This window comes from Staurois parvus, unplaced genomic scaffold, assembly GCF_062004578.1.
Source record: "Staurois parvus isolate SC_StPar_1 unplaced genomic scaffold, SC_StPar_1.0 ptg000187l, whole genome shotgun sequence".
Classification (NCBI taxonomy): domain Eukaryota; kingdom Metazoa; phylum Chordata; class Amphibia; order Anura; family Ranidae; genus Staurois; species Staurois parvus.
In genome coordinates, this window is record NW_028317983.1 from 8705702 (window position 1) to 8717552 (window position 11851).

The 11851-nt window shown below is 45.6% G+C and overlaps 1 long non-coding RNA gene across 3 annotated transcripts in view; it reads right to left on the minus strand.

The window, feature by feature from the left end:
- LOC149462064 (uncharacterized) overlaps window positions 1–11029 on the minus strand; it is a 443072-nt gene extending 432043 nt beyond the window's left edge. For all 3 annotated transcript variants that reach the window (XR_016312738.1, XR_016312736.1, XR_016312737.1), the window contains exon 1: window positions 10896–11029. This is a non-coding gene — a long non-coding RNA (uncharacterized LOC149462064). The remainder of the gene's footprint in view (window positions 1–10895) is intronic.
- Window positions 11030–11851: the final 822 nt, after the last annotated feature.

The following is an 11851-nucleotide window of genomic DNA, read 5'->3' on the forward strand; positions in this document are numbered from 1 at the left end:
CCCTGTGAGGGTGAGGCATTAGGCGACCGCCTAATCAGCCGCTTCTTGAGTTTTGGGAAATCTCTGCCCTTTCGCAATTTCAAATGTGCATTGAGCTTGAGAAAGGGGCGGGAATGCCAGAAACGGTCATTCCTATGGCTTTTAATATACATACATCCATACGACATAGGGAATAACTTTTTAGAGAAAAAGCATAGAGAGGGTGTGATCCTAGCCTTGTATAGATGGACAAAGGGGGAGGTGTTCTGTAGTTCTAAAAATCCACAATGTGCCGCGCTTCACTTCAAAAATAATGTGTATCCAATCATTAACATAACTAATGCATATCCAAATATATAAATTAATATAAATATATGCAACTGTGTATCCAGTTACTATTAGTTATATATCAAAATAAATGAAAAAGTGAATAAACCAATGATGATTTTCAACAACAGTGTCCATATGATTGTTATAAGCAGTCAAAAGAAAAATCCAAATACGAGTTCCTTCAAACGTGCAAACTTTGCTTTACCCGTATACTATCCCGTGCTTCTTAAAAAGTATTTGGTGCGAATAATTTGCATAAACGTGCTCCATCCAGCGTCATGACATCAAAGTCCCTCACGATGCTCGATGGTACCATACTGACACCAGCTGCCAATTTTTAGGATTTTCACCTGGGAAAACGTTCTGGAGGACACATTTTGTGCACAAAGCAGTTTTAACATAGAGTAAATGTGAGTGCATTACTTTTATTAATAAAAATGATTTTTAAAGGGTAATACACTATGATTTGATGTATTCCTCTATAACCATTGTGGAAGGGGAGTTTATCATTTGAGTGGAGAAGGACCCCAAACAGCAGGATACCGTCCCATCCACACTTTGGTCCATTTAAAGGGACACAAGCGCTATATGACCTTACTTAACGGTTTGTTCATATATTTGAGGTGAGAGCACAACCGGTGGGGGGGCACGTTTATGCAAGTTATTCGCACCAAATACTTTTTAAGAAGCACGGGATATTATACGGTAAAGCAAAGTTTGCACGTTTGAAGGAACTCATATTTGGATTTTTCTTTTGACTGCTTATAACAATCATATGGACACTGTTGTTGAAAATCATCATTGGTTTATTCACTCTTTCATTTATTTTGATATATAACTAATAGTAACTGGATGCACAATTACATATATTTATATTCATTTATATATTTGGATATGCATTAGAAATATTAGTGATTGGATACACATATTATTGTTGAAGTGAAGCGCGGAACATTGTGGTTTTTGTTTTTTTACACACTAGTATGAGCATGTGTTAGGTGCAGGCGATTCACAATCAGCACTTGGTAAGATTTATTACTCACATAGCAGCTCACAAGCCTACACGTGTTTGTTCTGTAGCCCTGACACCCTTCTTGTCCTAGGGTGACAATGCTGCTCTCCATAGTGTGACAGTGCAGTGATCTGTCATGTTGTTAAAAGGATATTATGCTACCCAGGATTCTCAACAAGGCAGGTTAAGGGGCTCCAGGGAGTTTGTGTAAAGCAGAGGAAACTGGCTTTTCAGTTTCTTCATTGTTTCATAAAGGTCCATTTTGGGACCTGGAGCCTAGAAATTTCAAAGTGATCTTAGTGGGAAGAAATCTGCAATCCTGGGACTAGATTTTAGAAATAGCCAGAACACTGATTATGCAGGTGGGTTCTGGGCTTTTTGTAGAGATAGAACCAGGGTTCTGGGCTCTATCCTCCTGAGGAATCCAGGTATATGCAAGGGAGAATCCAGAGGAGTGCATATGTGCATTGGAAAGGACAGAGTCCAGAGCCTGAGGATCAGGGCAGCAAGGGGCTGCCAGCTGTGTGGACAGTGTTGGCGACGAAGTGGTCTATGGGGGACTGACGAGGGTCTATAGTGGAAGGCCTGAGCAGAACTGCTGTACATAAGCCAGGAGGCTGAAGAACTATTTTGTTACAAGTGCAAGCCAGGAGGCTGGATTGGTTGTTTTCTGTTGATGTGGCAAACATACATTGAATGGACTTTTTTTTCATTAATAAAAATTGGGCCAAGAAACTCTAAAACAACAATTTCTGGTGTGGATTCTACTTGCTGGTGAGCGCTACCCTGAGATAAAAACCCCCCAAACATTACAATAGATATAGCACATTGAGTGTTGTCACCCTAGGACAGGAAGTGAACATGATTACCAGCTTAGCATAAAAACTAGATAATCCTAATAAAAATAAAACAATGGCAGCCACCAAATCTAAAGATTGGTAAACTGGAAAAGATTTTGTTCTCGGGTTCAGATACGCTTCAACTTCTGTGGAAACATAACAAAAAAGGAGCAGAGAAATCGCTCAGGGACTGTTATAAATGGGCAAAACTTTTGGAAATTACGTGTTCATAAAAAGCAAATAAGAATAACTGTACAAAGTAAATACATAAACGATGTCTATCAACACCTAGACTGTCCATCTTCCATATTCACAGGAAGCATTCACTGGATGCATCTGTCTTTACGGACATCCAGCCAATCCAACCGCCAACGCTAGGAAGTGTGATGCTCATTAAATTTGCATTGGCTCAGCTGAACAAGTCGTCTCACCATCTACACTTACTACTGTACCTCCCCAGAGAACGATGTACACGGCGTGACCCAAATCAGAGCCCAGAGTACCTTTACCTTTACACGTGCTCCCAATATCGGAACGGACACCTTCTTGTAAGCACCGTGCATGGCCCCTTAAGACATTAACCCCTTGCCTACCGAGCACTTATACCCCCTTATTTACCAGGCCAATTTACAGCTTTCAGTGCTGTCGCACTTTGATTGACAATTGCGCGGTCATGCAAGATTGTACCCATATGAAATTTTTATCATTTTTTTCTCACAAATAGAGCTTTCTTTTGGTGGGATTTAATCGCCGCTGGGCACTTTACTTTTTGTGCTATAAGCAAAAAAACTGCAAAAAAATTTGAAAAAAAAAAAAAAGTTTCTTTGTTTCTATTATAAAAATTTTCAAACAGGTAATTTTTCTCCTTCACTGATGTGCGTTGATGAGGCAGCACCGATGGGCACTGATAGGCAGCACTGATGGGCACTGATGGGAAGCACTGAAGGGCACTGATAGGCAGCACTGAGGTGGCACGGATAGGCGGCACTGATAGGCAGCACTAATGAGGTGTCACGGATAGGTGGCACTGATATGCAGCACTGATTGGTGGCACTGATAGGCGACACTGATAATGGGTACTGATAGACAGCACTGATAGGTGGCACTGACTGACATCACTGCTGGGCACTGCCTGGCGGCACTGCCTGGCAGCACTGCTGGGCTACACTGACGGGCACTGGTGGGTGGGACTGGTAGGTGGCACAGGTGGGCGCACTGTTGGGCACAGGTGGGTGCATTGCTGGGCACAGGTGGGTGAACTGCTGGGCGGAACTTGTGTGTGGCACTGCTGAGCACCGATTATCAGGGCACTGATGATCAGTGACCCCGATGATCGGTGCCGATCCCCGCTCTGACAAATGCCAGTTTTCGGCAGTACTTTCCTCACGATCTGACAGCGTGAGGAAAGTGCAGCCGAGAACCGGCATTTGCATTTCCCGCTGATCAGCGTGTCATTGGACACAGCTGATCACGTGGTAAAAGGCCGCTGTGATTGGCCTTTTACCACGTCACGTAATCAGCTGTGTCCGTAGGACACAGCGATCACGGAGACCGCCGGGTGCGCGCCCCCGGGGGCACACAGGAGAGCGCGTTCTGGGTGGACGTCATATAACGTCAACCCAGAACTGGCCGGCCGCAGTGCAGCCGTCATTCGGCTATCTGCGGTCGGCAGGTAGTTAAAGGCCCGCTTTAGGGAAAAATATTGTATTTTGGAAAATGTAAGGTCAGTGACTGTAGAGATAGTATTCTCGGTACACAATAACCGACTAAAAAGTGTTTCCAGTGTTGGGCCTTAAAAAATTAACTCCTGAAGGAATTAAAAACATAAATACAGATCCATCCTTGCATGTCTAAATGCCTGTATTCACTTCTCCAATGAAACAGTATTGAAATGTGAAGTAAATCTCTCTTTGGTGCCTTAATTTCCAGCTTCTCTGCTCCTCCCCGACGAATGCCCAGTTAGTGGGCGTCACTAACATTGATCTCAGACACAGCATAGCTGCCACAATCCCCTGTTCACGAAGTGTGACTGGAAAAGGGGGCTTGTCAGCTACAGTGGCCCTATCCTCAGCCTCCCCCGATTCCTAAGTGTAACAGTAAAACCCCAAATTCAAACAAACCGACTAATTACACTTCCCAGGAGACTGTGGCATATTTGATGTGTTCAGTGCTTGCTGTTAAGTGGCAACATTCAATGAAAGCTGCATACGGAGTCCCCTCTTTAATCGCATACATTGCACAGAAATGACAAATTCCAGAAGGTGGCAGAGAAAGGTCTCCGCCTAAGTAACTGATCATAGTTTAAAGTGGACCCAAATAACAAGCAGACAATCAGCACATTAAACAGATATAGAGCAAGAACACGATGAAGTCAAACTACTAAGATTTTAACACGAACCTTCAGTCCCAGTTACAGGGGTTGGACAAAATTATGGAAACACTAGGTAAAAGAACAAAATCATTAGCTCCTATAGTGTTGGACTGCCTTTAGCATCCAAGACGGTCTGAATTCTCCTGGGAATTGACAAATATGGGTGGTGGATAATGGAATCTGATACTACTCTTCATACAAAAATCGTTCCAGTTCTCGCAGAGATGCAAGAGGCGGAAAACGAGCCCAAATTTCGTTGACCATAATGGCTCTATGATATGGAGGTCTGGCGAATGTGGCGCCCAGGAAAGGTGTGAAACCTTGTCTGCATCCTCGCCAAACCGTGATTTGACAACGCCAGCAGTGTGAATTCAGAGCATTGTCAGCTTGGTAAATGGCGCGGTCTTCGGGAAACAATGTCTGCACCATGGGGTGCACATAGTCTGCCAAAATTTGTACATAGTCACTGGCAGTGACTCTATCTTTCAAGGTGACAATGGGACCTGCAGAATACCAAGATATGGCTGCCCAGACATTGTTTTCCCACAAACTGTATATGCCGCCATAACCTTTGATATTATACCTCGTGACACGGCAAATAAATTGGCAACTTCAGTCACAGAGGCACCAGCTAAATGGCACCAACAATTTGCCCTCTTTGAAGCTCAGTAAGCTCTGACATGACTCCATATTACTAGCTGCGCACGCAGTAAATGACAGACGTGAGGCTTTCCACCTGTTAGCTAGGTGTCTCATCACACAGCGGAAGCAAAAGAATGTTACGTCACTTCCGCTTTCAACGCAAACCATGTCGTCACTTTCACACCTGCAAATCATGTAGTGTTTCCATATTTTTATCCAACTCCTGTACTTCTTTCTTTCTTTTTTTTTTCAGGAGAACACACCCCATGCTTCTGCCTTCCTCGCTTAGGCAAGAATGACATCCTCCCCACCCCACCTGAAGCCCCCTAGGATACCAACATCATGTATCCCACGTGGCTTTGGGGCTATGTACAATACGCTGTGCATGTGCAGTGGAGTGTAAAGTGAGGTGCTGCGCTAATAACTAAACTATATGTAAATCCCAATGTGAATAAGTGGTGAACAGTAAATAAATGAGTGAACAATACTATAATACCAGTGACTATATTAACAGCATAAGTGACATCAACCCCAAACTAAACATCTACACCGCCTCTCCTAAATGGGTGAAATCAACATAAAAAAATCTATAAATACAATAATTAAATACACATACATAGAATGAATGCCGTGGTACTGGATATGCGCCTATTACACAACACCAGTAAATACATATCATGTGGTGACATAAACGCATGTATGCATTACATTCCCAAAACCAACTGATGTGAAAGAAATGGCAGTGATCCCACTAAGGGATAAGAAACAAAGTGAATCAGTGAAAACACTCCTTGTGGTAAACGTACAAAAAGGGAAGAGGAATCAGATTATAAACGCATGTATACCTACATGCTCAAGGATAACTGGTGAATAAGAACAATAGCAGTGATCCCACTAAGGGACAAAGAAAGTGAATCCGTGAAACCACAAATTGTGGTACTTGTGAAAAAAGAAAGAAGTCAGGCTCACCGCCTGTAAATCACTAACAATCACTAAATGTACACAATTGTGACCCCCCTACTGGGGATAAGTGAACAGAAAACATAGGCTATAGTGCCTATAAATAATGAAGGGATTTGTAACCCCAAATGGGGGGTTCTGAATAAGCAGAGAAATAAGTGACGGCAAACAGTGCCTCACACTCTCCGTGTATCCACAAACATAAATAAACATGGATAATCCACCAATCAACATGAACAGAAAAAACCAAAACACAAAATTATTAACGTGTCCTAAAAGGTGAAATAAATATCCAATCTACAGGTGTCCAGAACCATCCAAATGGTGGAGGTGTTCTGTAGTCCTGTGATCACCATAAATGTGCAACAGGATACTATAAATCCCACTATAGGTGCAATGGCCCCTCACCTCCATGCGGTGACCCAGCAGGGTTAAAACACCTTATGATAATCAAACACCACCGGTCTGGAACCCGGACTCTCTCCAACGGATTTCAGGTCCACCGCTGTGTCAGTTCCCTCTCTGGTGGGCAAGGTCCTGCATGCAGCCTCCTCTCAGTGGTCCTAGAAGTGATGGCTCAGTTGTGATGAGATAGCGATAACTTCAATCTTAGTTGGATACCAGTCAGTGACTCAATCGATAAGACATCTTGTAGATCTTGTGAAGTTTATTCTATTGTGTTCAAAATATTAGCAGTCAGACATCACTAACCGGATCAATCACTGTTTTTGGTAGAAATGATATTTCTACATGGCAAATAATTTCCTAGCAGGTGTAGTAGAGTAATAGAAATCCAACAGACCTAACAGTCATGACATGCATGCTGCTGATTCTGTGTCATTGAATCACTCATTGAAAAGGGCATGTTCAAAATAATAGCCGTGTGGTGTTCTATTAGTGAGGTCATTCATTCTTTGAAAAACAGGTGGCAATTATTGCCCTTATTTAAGGAAGGAAGGCAGCAAATGTTGGACATGCTGGTTACAGTGCATTTCTCTCTGAAATTCTGAGGAAAATGGGTCGTTCCAGACATTGGTGGATTATCCATGTTTATTTATGTTTGTGGATACACGGAGAGTGTGAGGCTCTGTTTGCCGTCACTTATTTCTCTGCTTATTCAGAACCCCCCATTTGGGGTTACAAATCCCTTCATTATTTATAGGTTTTCTGTTCACTTATCCCCAGTAGGGGGGTCACAATTGTGTACATTTAGTGATTGTTAGTGATTTACAGGCCGTGAGCCTGACTTCTTTCTTTTTTCACAAGTACCACAATTTGTGGTTTCACGGATTCACTTTGTTTGTCCCTTAGTGGGATCACTGCTATTGTTCTTATTCACCAGTTATCCTTGAGCATGTAGGTATACATGCGTTTATAATCCGATTCCTCTTCCCTTTTTCGTACGTTTACCACAAGGGGTGGTTTCACTGATTCACTTTGTTTGTTATCCCTTAGTGCAGTGGTTCTCAACCTTTCTAATGCCGCGACCCCTTAATACAGTTCCTCATGTTGTGGTGACCCCCAACCATAAAATTATTTTCGTTGCTACTTCATAACTGTAATTTTGCAGTGGGAGGAGTAGTGCCACGTCATTGGTGTCAGTGGAAGGAGTAGTGCCCCATCATTGGTGTCAGTGGGATGAATAGTGCCCCATCATTGGTATCAGTGGGAGGAATAGTGCCCCATCGTTGGTATCAGTGGGAGGAATAGTGCCCCATCACTGATGTCAGTGGGATGAATAGTGCCCCATCACTGGTGTCAGTGGGAGGAATAGTGCCCCATCACTGGTGTCAGTGGGAGGAATAGTACCCCATCACTGGTGTCAGTGGGAGGAATAGTGCCCCATCACTGGTGTCAGTGGGAGGAATAGTGCCCCATCGTTGGTATCAGTGGGAGGAATAGTGCCCCATCGTTGGTATCAGTGGGAGGAATAGTGCCCCATCGTTGGTGTCAGTGGGAGGAATAGTGCCCTATCGTTGGTGTCAGTGGGAGGAATAGTGCCCCATCGTTGGTGTCAGTGGGAGGAATAGTGCCCCATCGTTGGTGTCAGTGGGAGGAATAGTGCCCCATCATTGGTGTCAGTGGGAGGAATAGTGCCCCATCATTGGTGTCAGTGGGAGGAATAGTGCCCCATCATTGGTGTCAGTGGGAGGAATAGTGCCCCATCATTGGTGTCAGTGGGGGGAGTAGTGCCCCATCATTGGTGTCAGTGGGAGGAATAGTGCCCCATCGTTGGTGTCAGTGGGAGGAATAGTGCTCCATCACTGGTGTCAGTGGGGGGAGTAGTGCCCCATCACTGGTGTCAGTGGGAGGAGTAGTGCTCCATCACTGGTGTCAGTGGGAGGAATAGTGCCACATCATTGGTGTCAGTGGGAGGAATAGTGCCCCATCATTGGTGTCAGTGGGGGGAGTAGTGCCCCATCATTGGTGTCAGTGGGGGGAGTAGTGCCCCATCATTGGTGTCAGTGGGAGGAATAGTGCCCCATCACTGGTGTCAGTGGGGGGAGTTGTGCCCCATCACTGGTGTCAGTGGGAGTAGTGCCCCATCACTGGTGTCAGTGGGAGGAATAGTGCCACATCATTGGTGTCAGTGGGAGGAATAGTGCCCCATCATTGGTGTCAGTGGGAGGAATAGTGCCCCATCATTGGTGTCAGTGGGAGGAATAGTGCCCCATCATTGATGTCAGTGTGGTGGAGGGGAGAATAGTGCCCCATCATTGGGGTCAGGGGGGGGGGGGAATAGTGTCCCATCGTTGGTGTCAGTGGGGGGAGGAATAGTGCCCCATCATTGGTGTCAGTGGGAGGAATAGTGCCCCATCATTGATGTCAGTGTGGTGGAGGGGAGAATAGTGCCCCATCGTTGGTGTCAGTGGGGGGAGGAATAGTGCCCCATCGTTGGTGTCAGTGGGGGGAGGAATAGTGCCCCATCGTTGGTGTCAGTGGGGGGAGGAATAGTGCCCCATCGTTGGTGGCAGTGGGGGGAGGAATAGTGCCCCATCGTTGGTGTCAGTGGGGGGAGGAATAGTGCCCCATCGTTGGTGTCAGTGGGGTGAGGAATAGTGCCCCATCGTTGGTGTCAGTGGGGGGAGGAATAGTGCCCCATCGTTGGTGTCAGTGGGGGGAGGAATAGTGCCACATCGTTGGTGTCAGTGGGGGGAGGAATAGTGCCCCATCGTTGGTGTCAGTGGGGGGAGGAATAGTGCCCCATCGTTGGTATTAGTGACACAAATGATGGGGCACTATTCCTCCCACTGACACCAATGATACTTACTTTGCTGACCCCTGCTCCAGCCTGGGCTCGCTCTCTCACTTACCTGTCAGCTGTCTTCCTTCTCTGGCCGCTCTCCTCTTCACTCGCTCCGGCAGCTCCCTCAATCTTCTTTGATGTACGCGCGCTGCCGCTCGGCTCCTCCTCTCCAAGCTCCACCTCCTCGCCGGTGATTGGCCGCCTGTGTGCCTCTCCTGAGCTACAGTTCCGGTGGCCAATCAGCGGCGAGGAGGCGGAGCTGCTGAGCGATCCCGGAGGTGTGGCCAGGTGACAGGAGCAGCGTATCATCCCGCCCACACATCGCCTGAGACGGAGGAGCGGTGTCTCGGTTCCTAAGACCATCGGAAATATGTGTTTTCCGATGGTCTTAGGCGACCCCTGTGAAATGGTCGTTCGACCCCCAAAGGGGTCGTGACCCCCAGGTTGAGAACCGCTGCCTTAGTGGGATCACTGCCATTTCTTTCACATCAGTTGGTTTTGGGAATGTAATGCATACATGCGTTTATGTCACCACATGATATGTATTTACTGGTGTTGTGTAATAGGCGCATATCCAGTACCACGGCATTCATTATATGTATGTGTATTTAATTATTGTATTTATAGATTTTTTTATGTTGATTTCACCCATTTAGGAGAGGCGGTGTAGATGTTTAGTTTGGGGTTGATGTCACTTATGCTGTTAATATAGTCACTGGGTATTATAGTATTGTTCACTCATTTATTTACTGTTCACCACTTATTCACATTGGGATTTACATATAGTTTAGTTATTAGAGCAGCACCTCACTTTACACTTTGGAATGACCATTTCTGGTATATGGTTAGGTACTAGCAGCTTTAGCCACAGGTTCACCTAAGCCCAGGAGGACTACGAATATTGTCTATGCTCAGTGGCGTGTCATCGGGAGCTGCTTGCTAGGACTTGGAAGAGAAAGCTGGCTCCAATGATGGCGGCACAAGGCCCTGTGGGTTCCGCTTTCAGCAGATTACTGCAGGGCAATGCTGCAGTTGATGGCTGGGTATGTTATTTAAGTTCACCCCAGCACACAAGGTAGGAGGGGGTTTACAGTAAAATTAAACCTGGGGGGGTTAAGTTCCACTTTAACCTGTTGTCACCCAAATTACACATATTTGCAGCCGCAAGGGCAGGCTTTAACACCCACACATGTGCGTTGTTGGGCAGCCAATGTTTCTGTGCTGAGAACAAGCTCACTGCAAGCTCCCAGCACAGACACTGGGCTGTCAAAGACAGCTCTCGGCCCTCACTAATAATCCATAGCCAGTGGAACGACTCCTGATCATGTGACCACTATGACAGCCAAACACAGTAGTCACATGATCGAAAATCTTCCCGCCCCCCAGGCACTCAGAACTTTGTACAAGGACACCGGAGTAGGCGGAAAAGGGTTAAAGGGACTTCAGATGAGACATTTTTGTGGTCATTTAGCTCGTGAGATAAACAATATAAAGCCAAAGACACAACAAACTGACCTTTTCTGCTAGCCAGCCCATGTGCCGAATTTCATGACTTCCAGAGATTCCGTTTTTTCTCAGCTGAGTTTGGACTTCGGCCATCACCTTGGGAAGAAGTTCCGTCACCGCCCCGTGAATTGCGTTGAACCAGGTCTGGGCCTCCACAGGATCTTTTGCTTGCAGCACCGCAGTATGCTTGGCATCAGGTGAATGCAGTTCTAGATGTCTGCAATACAGAACACATGCGTTTACAGCGGGAAATCCCAGGATCTTCTTATAATCCCCTGTTCATAGCTCTGGATTTTTAGGATATTTTGCCACACACAGTTGAATAAAAACTGTACATCTTTGGACTAATCTCCAGACAGATATAACAGACACAAACCAATGCAACTCTGTATTCAATAACCCCTTCTTCCCAGCCTTTTAAGAGATAGTAACACCGAAGCATCGTTACCTGCTTGTTCAGCTTCCGGACCATGTGATCACTGTGATTGGATGATTAGATAATTGGAAGCCCATCCTACCAGCTTCCAATTGTCAGTGACGGTACTGTCAGAGTGCTGGGGGCATGCTGCCAACACAAAACAGGTATGTGTATACAAAGAGGCACAGAATACGGCCAATCTCTGTGCTGCCACATATATACATACATCCGACAGGAAGGGCTTAATAAATCTTGAAATGTGTGTTTTAATGCCACTAGTGGAAGTGCCTGAAATTGATTTGGTATCAGCCTCTTACTATGCAGCAGCACTGGAAGAAGAAGGGGCAGAACCGAGAGCCAATCAGGGGTGCTGCATGCACATGTACCAACATAGAACATACTGATAGGAGAAGAGAGCAAAGAGATGACCTAATCAGTCTGCTGCTGTTGTTTCACCATCCATTCAGACGGTTGGGGGTGAACAGAGGACACCAATGTATTTCCTAACTGTAAGTAGTCTTGTCTGCTTGGCTGTGCTGTCTGGCAG